This window comes from Salvelinus alpinus, chromosome 5, assembly GCF_045679555.1.
Source record: "Salvelinus alpinus chromosome 5, SLU_Salpinus.1, whole genome shotgun sequence".
Taxonomy (NCBI): domain Eukaryota; kingdom Metazoa; phylum Chordata; class Actinopteri; order Salmoniformes; family Salmonidae; genus Salvelinus; species Salvelinus alpinus.
Window position 1 is genome coordinate 76,852,973 of NC_092090.1, and position 19,837 is coordinate 76,872,809.

Sequence of the window (19,837 nt, forward strand, 5' to 3'; positions counted from 1 at the left end):
TGTGTTAAATGCTCTACAACAAAGCTATCTTAGTGTCCAACAAGCTTTCTCTGCCCTTAACCTTGTTCTGAACACCTCCAAAACAAAGGTAATATGGTTTGGTAAGGAGAATGCCCCTCTCCCCACAGGTGTGATTACTACCTCTGAGTGTTTAGAGTTTGAGGTAGTCACCTCATACAAGTACTTGGGAGTATGGCTAGACGGTACACTGTCCTTCTCTCAGCACATATCAAAGCTGCAGGCTAAAGTTAAATCAAGACTTGGTTTCCTCTATCGTAATCGCTCCTCTTTCCCCAGCTGCCAAACTAACCCTGATTCAGATGACCATCCTTCCCATGCAAGATTACGGAGACATCATTTATAGATCGGCAGGCAAGGGTGCTCTCGAGCAGCTAGATGTTCTTTACCATTCGGCCATCAGATTTGCCACCAATGCTCCTTATAGGACGCGTCACTGCACTCTATACTCCTCTGTAAACTGGTCGTCTCTGTATACCCCTCGCAAGACACACTGGTTGATGCTTATTTATAAAACCCTCTTAGGCCTCACTCCCCCTATCTGAGATATCTACTGCAGCCCCCATCCTCCACATACAACACCTGTTCTGCCAGTCACATTCTGTTGAAGGTTCCAAAAGCACACACATCCCTAGGTCACTCCTCTTTTCAGTTCGCTGCAGCTAGCGACTGGAACGAGCTGCAACAAACACTCAAACTGGACAGTTTTATCTCAATCTCTTCATTTAAAGACTCAATCGTGGACACTCTTACTGACAGTTGTGGCTGCTTTGTGTGATGCATTATTGTCTCTACCTTCTTGCCCTTTGTGCTGTTGTCTGTGCCCAATAATGTTTTTACCATGTTTTGTGCTATTACCATGTTGTGTTGCTACCATGTTGTTGTTATGTTGTGTTGCTACCATGCTGTGTTGTCATGTGTTGCTGCCTTGCTATGTTGTTGTCTTAGGTCTGTCTTTATGTAGTGTTGTCTTGTCTCTCTTGTCGTGATGTTTGTTTTGTCCTATGTTTATATTTGATTCATTTTTAATCCCAGCCCCCGTCACCGCAGGAGGCCTTTTGCCTTTTGGTAGGCTGTCATTGTAAATAAGAATTTCTTCTTAACTGACATGCCTAGATAAATAAAGGTTAAAAAAAAAGAAGAAAAGTTGACTATTCAAAATTAATTTACTTTTAAACTTTTTCATTGCACTGTATTTTCTTGCTGGTAAATGTGTACTAAGCTTATAACCACAACAACAAATGGTTTGGTAATGTAATTTTATTTTGAATAAAACATTTCATTACTAATGCCTCTGTATGTACAACTCTTTCTAGTTTTAGCATGATCTGTAAACTAGACATTAACAATACATTTTTTTTATTACATGGCAGATGTTCAACATTATGTAGTAATCAACATCTGTGATGCTGGGTACTGTGCAGTAAACACATGTATAAAGAAACAAAGTCAGGACTTGGTATGTACAAATGCTGAAAACACACATTTTTCAACACAGGTTGAGGGCAGGGGTCATCTCAGGTCCATTCGAACCTCACAGGATGTAATAGATGAAGAGAGCCATGATGGCAGCACTGATGAGCCCAGAGATGGGGACGGTTACAAACCAGTCGATGAAGATATTCCTGAACAGATGCCAGTCAGCCTTCCTTGAGCGCAGCCATCCAACAGCAACCACAGAGCCCACCTGAGTGCACACAACAAAAACAAGTTTACTCAACACTATCCACAGGTTCACACTGATTTCTACTAGCTCACACTGGTCAATTAATGAGTGAATTGTTACGTATTTAAGTGTCATGCGATTCCTCCGTTATGGTATTATAAGACAAAGTTTCCAAATTATTCAATAACAGTGGTATAGCGCTCTAGACAGTTTTTTTGTTGTTAGGCTCAAAATTGACCCGACTCATCTATACAGTTAAACTTGAATTACCTTGCAGTGAGTTGTGCTGACAGGGAGACCAATATTAGAGGCTACTACCACTGTGAGCGCTGAGGACAGTTCAATGCTGAATCCACTGGAAGGAGCAAATAAGATTCGCAAGAATTATATACTGTGTAATAAGATACAAGAGAACATTGAATGATATTCATACTGAATAGACTTTGGGAGTTTGAACAATGTGATATTTTGTTGTTTTGGCCCACAAACTTACGTATGTAAAACACAGATAGTTTCAGTGCATGGTATACCTGGAGGGGGTGATTGGGGTGAGGTCCTTGCCAATGGTCTGGATCACTTTGCGTCCCCACACCCAGAGCCCAGCAGTGATGCCCACTCCTCCATACAAAAGCAGCCAGATGGGTGTGGGGGCATTGGACACCACAGAGCCACTCTCAAACACCAGCCACAGGGCCACCAGAGCACCAATTGCATTACTGAGAGAGAATAAAAAAGGAGAGCATACTTACTTCACATAATCAGCCTATAATAATAAGCAGACAGTAATTATTTCTCTTTATAAACTGGGTGGTTCGAGCACTGAATTCTGATTGGCTGACAGCCGTGGTATATCAGACCGTATACCACGGTTATGACAAAACATTTATTTTGACCAATTACGTTGGTAACCAGTTTGTAATAGCAATAAGGCCCCTCAGAGGTTTGTGGTATATGGCCAATATACAGTACCACGGCTAAGGGCTGTATCCAGGTACTCTGCGTTTCGTTGTGCTTAAGTACAGCCCTTAGCCATGGTATTATTGCTTAAATATTCCCTGTCCTAGCATACCTGACATCGTTGCCTCCATGGGCGAAGGAGCTGAAATAAGCAGTGAGGATCTGTATGAACCGGAAGAGATGTGTGACCTCTGGCCGGTCCACCTCCAGCTCATCCTCCTCTAGAAGTATGTCCTTGCCTGCCTCCATTGTCAGCCCCACAGCCTCTGCCTCCTCCTTAACCACTGTACCACCATCTGCCTCTGCCAAGCGGTAGCTGTTGTAGCTGTCCAGCCGCAATCTCCTGAGCTGATCTGCTAGCTCCCCCCCTTGTATCTGCGGTCCCCATGGATGCCATAGATGGCCAGGGTGTAGGAGGTGTAGCTGTTGTTTCGCCGTATGGGTCGTCCATCGTCGTCATCAATGCAGTCTCCCACCTTAGCCAGGTGAAGCTTGTGTAGTAGGTCTTTGTAGAGCCCTGAGTCCTTTTGTACAGTGTGGGCTTGGCCATTATGTGGGTCTGTGATAGTCATGGGGCCCATTCTGCCATTAATACCTAACAGGGATAACCAGCAACAATACATCCAATTCAAACAATAAAGATGAGTGGAAAAATACTATAAAGCTTAATCATTTTGTCACTAGTCACTAGGGGATCTCCCTATTGCTGACGTCCAAGTCTTTGGTGTCCATGTTGCTGTCCAGATCAGCCTCCTATGAGCTTCCAATGTTAAAGGCCACCCTTTGCTTATCGGCTGGTGGTGTATGGGGAACGGAGTCACAAGGTTTGATTGTGGAGGGATGCTCCTGTGGGGCAGGTTTGGAGGGGGTCTTCTCCATCAGTGGAGTTTCACAGCGACTGGAGGCCACTTCACCTGATGGACAAACAGCAGCAAGGCAGCAATCAGCATTATTTCTACATCAATCGATTCCCTTTCAAAGTTGGAAGTTGTATAACAGCAATGAGATTTACGCTTCATCTTCTTCTTGAGCCGTGGACTGACGAAGAACCACACAACCAGGGCTGTGATGAGAGCGCAGCCCAGCGAGATGAGCAGTGTTACCTACCATGGCATTTGGTCGAACCCCAGCACTGTGTACAGGACAAGGGAACAGGGGACAGAATGCTCAGACAAGGGTGAGGCGTAGAGGGCGCTGTCACTAAAGCATGTACCCTTCACATAATTCAAGGTCATCCTTCTACACAGCACCTGGTATGGGAATTGAAACATTTGCCACTGTACTATATCACAGTCAAAGCAACCACATCAAACACATTCTCTTCAAATGTTTCAGTTGAAATGTGTAGTTGGGTTATACGCCTTTCCTAAAACTAGAAATGCATATAATTCAGTAATTTAGTAGAAACTGTCCGTTTCATTTACCATACACAAATGTCAAGTATACTATTGAGTGTACTGTTGCTTGTGCCTTCAAAGTCCTTTTAGATAATCACAAGGATGGTAAAAACTAAATGACCCCTCTTGCTGTCTCTAATTCGTCGTTTCTCGGTCCCTTCCTACCTCGTGACCGCATGAGATAGGAGACACGTGGTAGAATTTCTTCAGAACTTTTTCACTTCCAACTAAGCTATTTGTGTACATACTCAAATATGAGCAGTATCAGAAAGAGGACATGCAGCAACAAATAATGTGAGTCAGACAGGTGCTGAAGAGGAACTTATCAGGGTCACTTTCAACTAGGACAGTGCATTACTAAACTCAAATAAACGCAAATAAAGAAACGTCCTCTCACTGTCAACTGCGTTTAGTTTCAGCAAACTTAACATGTGTATATACAGTGGGGAGAACAAGTATTTGATACACTGCCGATTTTGCAGGTTTTCCTACTTACAAAGCATGTAGAGGTCTGTAATTTTTATCATAGGTACACTTCAACTGTGAGAGACGGAATCTAAAACAAAAATCCAGAAAATCACATTGCATGATTTTTAAGTAATTAATTTGCATTTTATTGCATGACATAAGTATTTGATACATCAGAAAAGCAGAACTTAATATTTGGTACAGAAACCTTTGTTTGCAATTACAGAGATCATACATTTCCTGTAGTTCTTGACCAGGTTTGCACACACTGCAGCAGGGATTTTGGCCCACTCCTCCATACAGACCTTCTCCAGATCCTTCAGGTTTCGGGGCTGTCGCTGGGCAATATGGACTTTCAGCTCTCTCCAAAGATTTTCTATTGGGTTCAGGTCTGGAGACTGGCTAGGCCACTCCAGGACCTTGAGATGCTTTTTACGGAGCCACTCCTTAGTTGCCCTGGCTGTGTGTTTCGGGTCGTTGTCATGCTGGAAGACCCAGCCACAACCCATTTTCAATGCTCTTACTGAGGGAAGGAGGTTGTTGGCCAAGATCTCGCGATACATGGCCCATCCATCCTCCCCTCAATACGGTGGAGTCGTCCTGTCCCCTTTGCAGAAAAGCATCCCCAAAGAATGATGTTTCCACCTCCATGCTTCATGATTGGGATGGTGTTCTTGGGGTTGTACTCATCCTTCTTCTTCCTCCAAACACGGCGAGTGGAGTTTAGACCAAAAAGCTATATTTTTGTCTCATCAGACCACATGACCTTCTCCCATTCCTCCTCTGGATCATCCAGATGGTCATTGGCAAACTTCAGACGGGCCTGGACATGCGCTGGCTTGAGCAGGGGGACCTTGCATGCGCTGCAGGATTTTAATCCATGACGGCGTAGTGTGTTACTAATGGTTTTCTTTGAGACTGTGGTCCCAGCTCTCTTCAGGTCATTGATCAGGTCCTGCTGTGTAGTTCTGGGCTGATCCCTCACCTTCCTCATGATCATTGATGCCCCACGAGGTGAGATCTTGCATGGAGCCCCAGACTGAGGGTGATTGACCGTCATCTTGAACTTCTTCCATTTTCTAATAATTGCGCCAACAGTTGTTGCCTTCTCACCAAGCTGCTTGCCTATTATCCTGTAGCCCATCCCAGCCTTGTGCAGGTCTACAATGTTATCCCTGATGTCCTTATACAGCTCTCTGGTCTTGGCCATTGTGGAGAGGTTGGAGTCTGTTTGATTGAGTGTGTGGACAGGTGTCTTTTATACAGGTAACGAGTTCAAACAGGTGCAGTTAATACAGGTAATGAGTGGAGAACAGGAGGGCTTCTTAAAGAGAAACTAACAGGTCTGTGAGAGCCGGATTTCTTACTGGTTGGTAGGTGATCAAATACTTATGTCATGCAATAAAATGCAAATTAATTACTTAAAAATCATACAATGTGATTTTCTAGATTTTAGATTTCTAGATTTTCTAGATTTTTAGATTCCGTCTCTCACAGTTGAAGTGTACCTATGATAAAAATTACAGACCTCTACATGCTTTGTAAGTAGGAAAACCTGCAAAATCAGCAGTGTATCAAATACTTGTTCTCCCCACTGTATTTGTATGAACATAACAAGATTCAACAACTGAGACCTAAACTGAACAAGTTCCACAGACATGTGACTAACATAAATGGAATAATGTGTCATTGAACAAAGGGGGGGGGGTCAAAATCAAAAGTAACAGTCAGTGTCTGGTGTGGCCACCAGCTGCATTAAGTAATGCAGTGCATCTCCTCCTCATGGACTGCACCAGATTTGCCAGTTCTTGCTGTGAGATGTTACCCCACTCTTCCACCAAGGCACCTGCAAGTTCCCGGACATTTCTCAGGGGAATGGCCCTCACCCTCCGATCCAACAGGTCCCAGACGTGCTCAATGAGATTGAGATCCGGGTTCTTCGCTGGCCATGGCAGAACACTGACATTCCTGTCTTGCAGGAAATCACACACAGAACGAGCAGTATGGCTGGTGGCATTGTCATGCTGGAGGTTCATGTCAGGATTAGCCTGCAGGAAGGGTACCACATGAGGGAGGAGGATGTCTACCCTGTAATGCACAGCATTGAGATTGCCTGCAATGACAACAAGCTCAGTCCGATGATGCTGTGACACCACCCCAGACCATGACGGACCCTCCACCTCCAAATCGATCCTGCTCCAGGGTACAGGCCTTTGTAATGCTCATTCCTTCGACAATAATCGCAAATTTGACCATCACCCCTGGTGAGACAAAACAGCGACTCGTCAGTGAAGAGCACTTTTTGCCAGTCCTGTCTGGTCCTGCGACGGTGGGTTTGTGTCCATAGGCGACGTTGTTGCCGGTGATGTCTGGTGAGGACCTGCCTTACAACAGGCCTACAAGCCCTCAGTCCAGCCTCTCTCAGCCTATTGCGGACAGTCTGAGCACTGATGGAGGGATTGTGCGTTCCTGGTGTAACTCGGGCAGTTGTTGTTGCCATCCTGTACCTGTCCCAGAGGTGTGATGTTCGGATGTACCGATTCTGTGCAGGTGTTGTTACACGTGGTCTGCCACTGCGAGGACGATCATCTGTCCATCCTGTCTCCCTGTAGCGCTGTCTTAGGCGTCTCACAGTACGGACATTGCAATTTATTGCCCTGGCCACATCTGCAGTCCTCATGCCTCCTTGCAGCATGCCTAAGGCACGTTCACGCAGATGAGCAGGGACCCTGGGCATCTTTCTTTTGCTGTTTTTCAGAGTCAGTAGAAAGGCCTCTTTAGTGTCCTAAGTTTTTAAAACTGTGACCTTAATTTTTTTTTTTTTTTTTTACCTTTGTTTAACCAGGTAGGCAAGTTGAGAACAAGTTCTCATTTACAACTGCGACCTGGCCAAGATAAAGCAAAGCAGTTCGACACATACAACAACACAGAGTTACACATGGAGTAAAGCAAACATACAGTTAATAATACAGTACAAAAACAAGTCTATATACAATGTGAGCAAATGAGGTGAGATAAGGGAGGTAAAGGCAATAAAAAGGCCACGGTGGTGAAGTAAATACAATATAGCAATTAAAAACACTGGAATTGTAGATTTGCAGAAGCTGAATGTGCAAAGTAGAAATACTGGGGTGCAAGGGAGCAAAATAAATAAATACAGTAGGGGATGAGGTAATTGTTTGGGCTATTTACAGGCTATGTACAGGTGCAGTGATCTGCAGCTGCTCTGACAGCTGGTGCTTAAAGCTGGTGAGGGAGATAAGTGTTTCCAGTTTCAGAGATTTTTGTAGTTCGTTCCATTGGCAGCAGAGAACTGGAAGGAAAGACGACCAAAGTAGGAATTGGCTTTGGGGATGACCAGTGAGATATACCTGCTGGAGCGCGTGCTACGGGTGGGTGCTGCTATGGTGACCAGCGAGCTGAGATAAGGCGGGACTTTACCTAGCAGGGTCTTGTAGATGACCTGGAACCAGTGGGTTTGGTGACGAGTATGAAGCGAGGGCCAGCCAACGAGAGCGTACAGGTCGCAGTGGTGGGTAGTATATGGGGCTTTGGTGACAAAACGGATGGCACTGTGATAGACTACATCCAATTTGTTGAGTAGAGTGTTGGAGGCTATTTTGTAAATGACATTGCCGAAGTCGAGGATTGGTAGGATGGTCAGTTTTACGAGGGTATGTTTGGCAGCATGAGTGAAGGATGCTTTGTTGCACAATAGGAAGCCAATTCTAGATTTAACTTTGGATTGGAGATGTTTGATGTGCGTCTGGAAGGAGAGTTTACAGTCTAATCAGACACCTAGGTATTTGTAGTTGTCCACATATTCTAAGTCAGAACCATCCAGAGTAGTGATTTTTTGCGGGCGGGCAGGTGTAGGCAGCGATCGGTTGAAGAGCATGCATTTAGTTTTACTTGTATTTAAGAGCAGTTGGAGACCACGGAAGGAGAGTTGTATGGCATTGAAACTCGTCTGCAGGGTTGTTAACACATTGTCCAAAGAAGGGCCAGAGGTATACAGAATGGTGTCGTCTGCGTAGAGGTGGATCAGAGACTCACCAGCAGCAAGGTGAGTCCGTAGCAGTTTGGGTCCGTAGCAGTTTGGGTCAAGAGTGTTCCCCCCTTTGAAGAGAGTGATGCCTGCTGCTGCTTTCCAATCTTTGGGAATATCAGACGACACGAAAGAGAGGTAAAACAGGCTAGTAATAGGGGTTGCAACAATTTCGGCAGATAATTTTAGAAAGAAAGGGTCCAGATTGTCTAGCCCGGCTGATTTGTAGGGATCCAGATTTTGCCGCTCTTTCAGAACATCAGCTGACTGGATTTGGGAGAAGGATAAATGGGGAAGGCTTGGGCGAGTTGCTGTGGGGGGTGCAGTGCTATTGACCGGGGTAGGGGTAGCCAGGTGGAAAGCATGGCCAGCCGTAGAAAAATGCTTATTGAAATTCTCAATTATAGTGGATTTATCGGTGGTGACAAAGTTTCCTATCCTCAGTGCAGTGGGCAGCTGGGAGGAGGTGCTCTTATTCTCAATGGACTTTACAGTGTCCCAGAACTTTTTTGAGTTTGTGTTGCAGGAAGCAAATTTCTGCTTGAAAAAGCTAGCCTTGGCTTTTCTAACTGCCTGTGTATATTTGTTCCTAACTTCCCTGAAAAGTTGCATATCTCGGGGGCTGTTCGATGCTAATGCAGAACGCCACAGGATGTTTTTGTGCTGGTTAAGGGCAGTCAGGTCTGGAGAGAACCAAGGGCTATATCTGTTCCTGGTTCTAAATTTCTTGAATGGGGCATGCTTATTTAAGATGGTGAGGAAGGCATTTTTAAAGAATAACCAGGCATCCTCTACTGACGGGATGAGGTCAATATCCTTCCAGGATACCCGGGCCAGATCGATTAGAAAGGCCTGCTCGCTGAAGTGTTTCAGGGAGCGTTTGACAGTGATGAGTGGAGGTCGTTTGACCGCTGACCCATTATGGATACAGGCAATGAGGCAGTGATCGCTGAGATCTTGGTTGAAAACAGTAGAGGTGTATTTAGAGGGCAAGTTGGTTTGGATGATATCTATGAGGGTGCCCGTATTTACGGCTTTGGGGTTGTACCTGGTAGGTTCATTGATAATTTGTGTGAGATTGAGGGCAACAAGCTTAGATTGTAGGATGGCCATGGTGTTAAGCATGTCCCAGTTTAGGTCACCTAGCAGCACGATCTCTGAAGATAGATGGGGGGGCAATCAGTTCACATATGGTGTCCAGAGCACAGCTGGGGGCAGAGGGTGGTCTATAGCAAGCGGCAACGGTGAGAGACTTGTTTTTAGAGAGGTGGATTTTTAAAAGTAGAAATTCAAATTGTTTGGGTACAGACCTGGATAGTAGGACAGAACTCTGCAGGTTATCTCTGCCGTAGATTGCAACACTGCCCCCTTTGGCCGTTTTATCTTGTCTGAAAATGTTGTAGTTAGGGATTGAGATTTCAGAGTTTTTGGTGGTCTTCCTAAGCCAGGATTCAGACACGGCTAGGACATCCGGGTTGGCAGAGTGTGCTAAAGCAGTTAATAAAACAAACTTAGGGAGGAGGCTTCTAATGTTAACTTCTTGACGCACGGATCCCGTTACCGGGATCATTTATCAACAACAACCGCTAAACTGCAGAGCGCCAAATTCAAAAATAATACTAAAAATATTTATAAATCATGAAATCACAAGTGAAATATACCAAAACACAGCTTAGCATGTTGTTAATCCACCTATCGTGTCAGATTTTGAAAATATGCTTTACAGCGAAAGCAATCCAAGCGTTTGTGAGTTTATCAATCACTAGACAAAACACTAAGAACAGCTAGCCTTAAATTAGCTTGGTCACGAAAGTCAGAAAAGCAATCAAATGAATCGCTTACCTTTGATAATCTTCGGATGTTTGTACTCACGAGACTCTCAGTTACACAATAAATGTTCTTTTTGTTCGATAAAGATTAGTTTTATAACCAAAAACCGCCATTTGGTTTGCGCGTTATGTTCAGAAAACCACAGGCTCGTTCCGTTCCTGAAGGGCAGACGAGGGCAGACGAAAATTCCAAAAAGTATCCGTAATGTTCGTAGAAACATGTCAAAGGTTTTTTATAATCAATCCTCAGGTTGTTTTTAACATACATAATCGATAATATTTCAACCAGACGGTAACCTATTCAATACTACAGAGAAAGAAAATGTCGAGCTACATCTGTCGCTAGCAGGAACTAATCAAAAGACACCAATCAAAGGACACAGTTATAGTGGCCCAGGAAAATTGCCTACCGTCTGTAAGCTGTTAGTGTCTTAATGACCATTCCACAGGTACATGTTCATTAATTATTTATGGTTCATTGAACAAGCATGTGTGTTCCTATCCTAGGTATTCCTTACAGTTCCCGCTCAGCCCAGTCAAAACTGTTCGCTGCTCTGGCACCCCAATGGTGGAACAAACTCCCTCACGACGCCAGGTCAGCGGAGTCAATCACCACCTTCCGGAGACACCTGAAACCCCACCTCTTTAAGGAATACCTAGGATAGGATAAAGTAATCCTTCTAACCCCCCCCCCCCCCCTTAAAAGAGTTAGATGCACTATTGTAAAGTGGTTGTTCCACTGGATATCATAAGGTGAATGCACCAATTTGTAAGTCGCTCTGGATAAGAGCGTCTGCTAAATGACTTAAATGTAAATGTAAATGTGTTGAACACCCCACAGTGTTTAAACCCTTTACAATGAAGATCTGTGAAGTAATTTGGATTTTTACGAATTACCTTTTTATTTTTTTATTTAACCAGGTAGGCTAGTTGAAAACAAGTTCTCATTTACAACTGCGACCTGGCCAAGATAAAGCAAAGCAGTGCCACACAAACAACAACACAGAGTTACACATGGAATAAACTCACTGTCACGCCCTGGCCTTAGTATTCTTTGTTTTCTTAATTATTTTAGTTAGGTCAGGGTGTGACATGGGGAATGTATGTGTTTTTTGTAGTGTCTAGGGTGGTTGTAAGGTTTAGGGGGTTTATTAGAGTAGTTGGGTTTATGTTTAGTATAGTAGTCTAGCTGTGTCTATGGTTGAGTGTAGGTATCTAGGAAAGTCTATGGTTGCCTGAATTGGGTCTCAATTAGAGACAGCTGGTTATTGTTGTCTCTGATTGGGAGCCATATTTAAGGCAACCATAGGCTTTAGCTGTTTGTGGGGAATTGTCTATGTTGAACGTTTGTAGCCTGTGTGTGTGTGTGTGTGTGTGTGTGTGTGTGTGTGTGTGTGTGTGTGTGTGTGTGTGTGTGTGTGTGTGTGTGTGTGTGTGTGTGTGTGTGTGTGTGTGTGTGTGTGTGTGTGTGTGTGTGTGTGTGTGTGTGTGTGTGTGTGTGTGTGTGTGTGTGTGTGTGTGTGTGTGTGTGTGTGTGTGTGCGCACTACGTTTATAGCTTCACGGTCGTTTGTTGTTTTTGTATAGTTTGTATAAGTGTTTCGTGTTCATCTTCGTCGTTCAAATAAAAAGAAGATGGCTTATTTTCCACATGCTGCGTTTTGGTCCGTCTCTCCTCCACACGATCGTGACAGAATTCCCCACCAACCATGGATCAAGCAGCATGAGTGGAACCAACAACAGCGGCAAAGTAACCAGGACTCGTGGACATGGGAGGAAATATTGGACGGAAAAGGACCCTGGGCTCAACCAGGAGAATATCGCCGTCCCAAAGCTGAGCTGGAGGCAGCGAAAGAGGAGAGGCGGCGATATGAGGAGGCAGCAAGGAAACAAGGCTGGAAGCCCGTAAGTCAAACCCAAAAATTTCTTGGGGGGGGGGGGCTCTCGGGTAGTTTAGTTGGGTCAGTCGGGAGACGTGAGCCAACTCCTCCTGCTTACCGTAAGGAGCCGGTGAGGGCGGATTTGGAGGTGAGTGACGCAGAGACAGTAAAAGAGTTAATGGAGAAATTGGAGGAGAGAGTTATGAGGGATGTACTGGTTTGGTGCATGAGGCACGGCATTCGTCCGAATGAACGTGTTGGTGAGTTAATGTCACCGGGAACAGCTCTCCATACTCGTCCTGAGGAGCGTGCTAGCCGTCTGGTTAAGACAGTGCCTACAGCACGCACAAAGCCTCCTGTGCGTCTCCAGAGTCCTGTACGTCCTGTTACTGCTCCTCGCACTAGCCCTGTGGTGTGTGTTCCCAGCCCAGTACCACCAGTGCTGACACCACGCACCAGGCTTCCAGTGCGTCTCCAGAGCCCTGTTCCTCCTCCACGCACTCTCCCTGTGGTGCGTGTCTCCAGCCCAGTGCCTCCAGTCCCGGCACCACGCATCAAGCCTCCTGTGCGTCTCCAGAGCCCTGTACGCACTGATCCTTCTCCCCGCACTCGTCCTGAGGTGCGTGCCCTCAGCCCGGTACCACCAGTTCCGGTACCACGCACCAGTCCTATAGTGCGCCTTGAGAACTCAGTGTGCCCTGTCCCTGCTCCCCGCACTAGCCTTGAGGTGCGTGTCTCCAGTCCGGTACCACCAGTTCCGGTACCACGCACCAAGCCTCATGTGCGTCTCCAGAGCCCTGTACGCACTGTTCCTTCTCCCCGTACTCGCCCTGTTGTGCGTGCCCTCAGCCCGGTACCACCAGTGCCGGTACCACACATCAGGCCTATAGTACGCCTTGAGAGTCCAGTGTGCCCTGTTGTTGTTCCCCGCACTAGCCTGAAGGTGCGTGTCCTTAGCCCGGTACCTCCAGTTCCGGCACCACGCACCAGGCCTACAGTGCGTCTCAGCCGGCCAGAGTCTGCCGTCTGCCCAACGGCGCCTGAACTGCCCGTCTGCCAAGCGGCGCCTGAACTGCCCGTCTGCCAAGCGGCGCCTGAACTGCCCGTCTGCCAAGCGGCGCCTGAACTGCCCGTCTGCCAAGCGGCGCCTGAACTGCCCGTCTGCCCAACGGCGCCTGAACTGTCCGTCTGCCAAGCGCCGCATGAACTGTCCGTCTGCCAAGCGCCGCATGAACTGCCCGTCTGTATTGAGCCTTCAAAGCCGCCCGTCTGCCATGAGCCTGCAAAGCCGCCCGTCTGCCATGAGCCTACAGAGCCTTCCGCCAGACCGGATCAGCCAGAGCCTTCCGCCAGACCGGATCAGCCAGAGCCTTCCGCCAGACCGGATCAGCCAGAGCCTTCCGCCAGACCGGATCAGCCAGAGCCTTCCGCCAGACCGGATCAGCCAGAGCCTTCCGCCAGACCGGATCAGCCAGAGCCTTCCGCCAGAACGGATCAGCCAGAGCCGTCAGCGAGCCATGACCAGCCAGAGCCGTCAGCGAGCCATGACCAGCCAGAGCCGTCAGCGAGCCATGACCAGCCTGAGCCGTCAGCGAGCCATGACCAGCCAGAGCCGTCATCCAGCCAGGATCCGCCAGAGCCGTCATCCAGCCAGGATCCGCCAGAGCCGTCATCCAGCCAGGATCCGCCAGAGCCGTCATCCAGCCAGGATCCGCCAGAGCCGCCAGCCAGCCAGGATCCGCCAGAGCCGCCAGCCAGCCAGGATCCGCCAGAGCCGCCAGCCAGCCAGGATCCGCCAGAGCCGCCAGCCAGCCAGGATCCGCCAGAGCCGTCATCCAGCCAGGATCCGCCAGAGCCGTCATCCAGCCAGGATCCGTCATCCAGCCAGGATCCGCCAGCCAGCCAGGATCCGCCAGCCAGCCAGGATCCGCCCCTTATCCCGGTGCTGCCCCTTATCCCGGTGCTGCCCCTTATCCCGGTGCTGCCCCTTATCCCGGTGCTGCCCCTTAGTCCGGTGCTGCCCCTTAGTCCGGTGCTGCCCCTTAGTCCGGTGCTGCCCCTTAGTCCGGTGCTGCCCCTTAGTCCGGTGCTGCCCCTTAGTCCGGTGCTGCCCCTTAGTCCGGTGCTGCCCCTTAGTCCGGTGCTGCCCCTTAGTCCGGTGCTGCCCATTAGTCCGGTGCTGCCCCTTAGTCCGGTGGGGTTAATTTGGAGGGTGGCCATTTGGAGGAGGCTACGTAAGCGGGTAGTGACTATGGTGGGGTGGGGACCACGACCAGTGCCGGAGCCGCCGCCGTGGACGGACGCCCACCCAGACCCTCCCCTAGACTATGTGCTGGTGCGCCCGGAGTTCGCACCTTAAGGGGGGGGTTATGTCACGCCCTGGCCTTAGTATTCTTTGTTTTCTTAATTATTTTAGTTAGGTCAGGGTGTGACATGGGGAATGTATGTGTTTTTTGTAGTGTCTAGGGTGGTTGTAAGGTTTAGGGGGTTTATTAGAGTAGTTGGGTTTATGTTTAGTATAGTAGTCTAGCTGTGTCTATGGTTGAGTGTAGGTATCTAGGAAAGTCTATGGTTGCCTGAATTGGGTCTCAATTAGAGACAGCTGGTTATTGTTGTCTCTGATTGGGAGCCATATTTAAGGCAACCATAGGCTTTAGCTGTTTGTGGGGAATTGTCTATGTTGAACGTTTGTAGCCTGTGTGTGTGTGCGCACTACGTTTATAGCTTCACGGTCGTTTGTTGTTTTTGTATAGTTTGTATAAGTGTTTCGTGTTCATCTTCGTCGTTCAAATAAAAAGAAGATGGCTTATTTTCCACATGCTGCGTTTTGGTCCGTCTCTCCTCCACACGATCGTGACACTCACATACAGTCAATAATACAATAGAGAAAGTCTATATACAGTGTGTGCAAATGAGGTAGGATAAGGGGGGTGAGGCAAATAGGCCTTAGTGGCGAAATTATTACAGTATGGCAAATTAAACACGGGGGTGATAGATGTTCAAAAGATGAGTGTGCAAGTAGTGGTACTGGGGTGCAAAGGAGCAAAATAAATAAAATAAATAACAATATGGTGAGGTAGTTGGATGGGCTATTTACAAATTGGCTATGTACAGGTGCAGTGATCTGTGAGCTGCTCTGACAGCTGGTGCTTAAAGCTAGTCAGGGAGATATGAGTCTCTTTGAAAGACAAGGTCCTGAAAAAGGGATGTTTATTTCTTTGCTGAGTTTATGTACCAACCTATTGTTTCAACTTTTTAACATATTTTTATACTATAGCGGTTAGTAATGCACATTTTCTCAATACTTACCTATTTAATCCAGTAGCCAATAAAATGTTACAGATCAAATCTAATGTATGGCCAACGAGTCAATCAAATTTGACAGATGTGAGAGACAGGAAGCAAAACACCATTTACAGCAATAATAAAAAATATACAGGATAGCAAATACTGTAATGCAGTGACAATAACTCTCCTACTGCCATAGATACAATGAGGGGCTCCCAAGAGAACATTTCATATCTTCTAAATGAAGCCTTACAAGATTGTGTGGTTCTGATTATGTGTGTCTGTTAGCATGAGTGAGATTATCAGCATCAGTTGTGTTACTCAATGTCTGAGAAACAGAACACATGAGTAAGGGTAAGTGTAAAAGTATGTGGGCAAGCATGAAAACGAGTGTGGTAAATATGTGAGCAATATCATACACAGTAGCCCATATTGTTGGATGTGTCTACTGTGTGCAATAAAATAAAATTGTATCCCACAGCACAGTATAAAACATGTAATTTCAGAGGTTCTGACAGCGGCATGTTTTCTTTCAAAAAAAAAATCTGGTAGTTAAATACGCTGAATGACAAAACATTGGACTGAAATATAAACAAATTTCATCATAGCAGACTCCTTTATGCCTCCAGTGACACTTTTTAATAAGGCATCAAGGGTGCCCCAGAGGGTTTCAATGGTCCCTGCATTAGTGCTTTGGGAGGATGAAGTGAGTGGGGTGTATGTGTGCATAGTGACTGAGAGTGTGTACTCACAGGGGGCTCCAGTGAACATGATCGAGAAGAAGTTGATGGCCATGGTGATAGCATAGAAGACAGGGAGAGCTCTCAGGCCGTTGGGAACAGGATCCTCCTGAGGAAGACAGGTGGGGTGAGATCTGGCTTGGAGCACATGGCTAAGGACCACTTATTAAATGTCACTATTATTTCATAGATTCCCCAGATATTCCCCATTGTGTGCTGACACAGTAATTTCATCCTTCTACATTCTCTCGTCAGGAGAAAGTTGAAACACTAAAAACAATATTACAGGTTTACCCCTCTTACCTTATTCAGGATGAACCTGCGAACAAAATAGAAGAGAATTGCAGACATGATGCCTGACAGCAGAGGTGAGAGGAACCAGGATACCACTGCAGAGAGAAAAGAGAGATATTTCTAAAGATAATTATGTCAAAGCATATTTCAATGAGTCTCTGACCAATACTATTTGGTAATAATGCATTACGATACGATAGATGTAATGCATTGTAAGACTTGTCATAAGCATTTCTTTTTTTTCTTTTTTTCAACCCTTATTTTGTCACCCTAATAATGTGATATCATCATCTCATAATTATCATGTCTGAGCAAGTCCTTATTGCAGCGTATCACCACAGTCATTTACACACCAATACTTAGTAGCTCCATCCATTTGACCCCATGATGACCTTTGGCTACCATAGAGAAACCAATTGTTGCACCCACAATACAGTGGGTTCCAGATATAGGGAACTTTAAAAATGAAGCTGTCAGTTGCCACACAGCAGAACCTGTAGAACACAAGCATGAACAACGTCCTCATTTGTTGCCTTTATAAGGATATCAACAAATGCCATTGAGACCTCTTAAATCAACATAGCATGCAAGGAGTTTCTGAACTCCTAACAATGATCGTCATATAAGCAGTCACCAAACATGGCACTGATGGAGCCTGCCATCAGCACGTGTTCGGAGCCATTGTACATGTTCACGTCGATGATGCCCTTGCGGATGGTCTCGCTGACTTTGGCCCCCAGCAGCATGGAGTCTACCGTCTCAAAGACAGTGGCCAGGATGCAGGCCTCTCGTAGGGTGACCACGCCAGAGCCCACCGCTGTGCCAAACAAGTTGGCCACATCATTGGCCCCCACAAAGAAGGCCAGGATGAAGGCAATGACAAAGCCCAACATCAGTAGCCACAGGTAGCCTGACATATCACTCGAATAGGCAGTGGTGGCTCCTGCTAGAGATGCTATACTGGTAGGTTCCATTGTAAAAAAAACGTGTCGATTTGAATCTCAAAATAACATTTTCAAAATAACTAAAAAAAAAAATTCAAGATAATACGAATAATAAATAATGAGGTATATTGCTTCCTTGAGATTCAATAAATACGCGTTTCAGGTATCCTGCCTCAAATCAAAGAATATAGCTATTTTCTTACTCCTTTCCGAGCTCTCGTCAATAAGAGGCTAAAGTGAAGGGTAAAACAATAATTACTATCTAAGTTTACTGAGCTGGTTTGAGAGTTCTTAGACACTGGGATAATATGCAAAGTACATCCATTGTGTGAGCCTCAGTAGGTGGTTGATGACGTACAATGTTCTGCAAAAAAATAAAATAAATACTTATTCACCACACTGAATCAGAAGATCAAAATCATTGTTTCATTTTAGTATTTAACAGTAATTACATATTTGAACTGACATAAACATATTAGACCAGGAGTTAACAGACAGGACCAAAACAGACACTATGGATCTGCAATGTTAAAGCATGTCTATTGTTAAAGTAAATTTAAACATCTTGGGCGGGGTTAAATTAACAACCATTGTATGTGTGAAAACGGTTTCAATTTTTTTACATTTGATAGTAACCCTATTCTCTCCACCATGCTCACTGGGCCAATCTCTGTCAAACCTGACCTATTGACTTTTTTATTAGTGAACTGTTTGTGCATTTTTTTAAACAGTGATCGTTAATTTGTGAAGCAAGAGCACATCCAATAATTGGTGGGTTAATCATGGCGTGAATGATTACCCTAAGAAGAATATATGTTTTGAATTTAAATTTGAGAGATGGCACTTTACAAATCATGTATGATGACAGATCAATTTAAATATCAATCTCTGAAATAATACAGTATAAAAGCGGTCTTTCAGTAGGCCTATATACAAGTTGTCAGTGAATCATACACTAGCATAAAAGTATATATAGCCTATATACGGTACTTCAAGAATAAAACAAGGCAACAGTAAACCTGTCGTCCCCCAGGAATGATGTATTGCTCTCCGCTTGGGCCAATAAGTGTCAATTTGTAAATGACGGATCTCTATGGTAAGAAGCATCATTCAGAGCTAGTGGTGTCTAAGATATTGTGTGGGTGAGCTAGATTCTTATCCCTGAGCATGTGTGCCAAATGTCATCACTCTGAGTCAAACACATCAAGAGATATAAACATGTGCCCGTAATAGCACCACCATGTGGTCAATGTGAATGTTCTTTAATATGTTTAGTCTTGACAGTGTTTGCAGCATGTGTACCACATTTTGTTACAATACAAATACCTTTGATTGATTTATATGCATTTATGTGCCAGACCACACCCATGTGAATGTTTATTGATCAGTGTTGTTTGAGGTACTAGTCTGGAAAGTATTGCCGAGAGACCTTTGTCCATAGATGCAACATATCAAGTTGCATGCAGATCGGTCATTCGGTGCCAGAGGAGTAGCGTTAAGTATTTTTCAAAAAAATTCTAACTTTATGTGTCCCTTTTCTAACTTTATGTGTCCCTTTTCTAACTTTATGTGTCCCTTTTAAAGTTAGCATTTTCAATCTCTTGTTATAGCGCCACCATCTGGCCAATCAGTGTAATTTTGTAAATGCTGGATCTCTATGGCAAGACTCATTATTCACCCAAGTTTTGTCAAAATCAGGCCAGTGCTGTCTGTGCTGAGCGATTAGTGCTTTTTGAGGTAGGTTTGGTTTCAGTTCGATTATAGAAAAATAATCACGGTTTTCGATTTCAATTGATTTATTTTTAACATTATTAAATGCATTATGAATTATGTGGGTTGAATGCCGTAACACAGAATAAAACAATTAATTAAATTCCCATGATGTTAGTGACTGCCCAGTATTTCTTATCACCTATTAACCATAATTTATTCACATGACTTTACTTTAGTAACTTATTTCAGTTGTTTGTTTTATTTGATGACTGTATTATTTAATTCCAAGTCATCTCATCTCTATAAAGCTGCTGCCTATGCTGTCTGACAAAATCCCTATATTAGTAGTTCTTCAAAGTAAATAAGTCATACTTTTATGACTGCTGAATACCAATTATCAATCACTTAGATCATGTATTTTCAGGTAGAGATACCTCGCAAAGCAACTGCTATCTATCCCTCTCGATTGCATATTTTTCTGTCTCTTTTCTCTCTCTGTTCCACACTAACCTAGAATAAACTTACAGGCCGGAAAAGTAGTTGTGCAATGGATTATGGTCATTGTGTAATGACCACGCTTCTTTTATTCCGCCTCT

At 45.1% G+C, this 19,837-nt stretch overlaps 1 pseudogene; it reads right to left on the reverse strand.

Annotated features, from left to right (window-relative positions):
• Positions 1 to 1,260: 1,260 nt before the first annotated feature.
• LOC139576847 (sodium-dependent phosphate transporter 1-A-like) lies at positions 1,261 to 17,595 on the reverse strand (annotated as a pseudogene).
• Between the last annotated feature and the right edge of the window lie 2,242 nt (positions 17,596 to 19,837).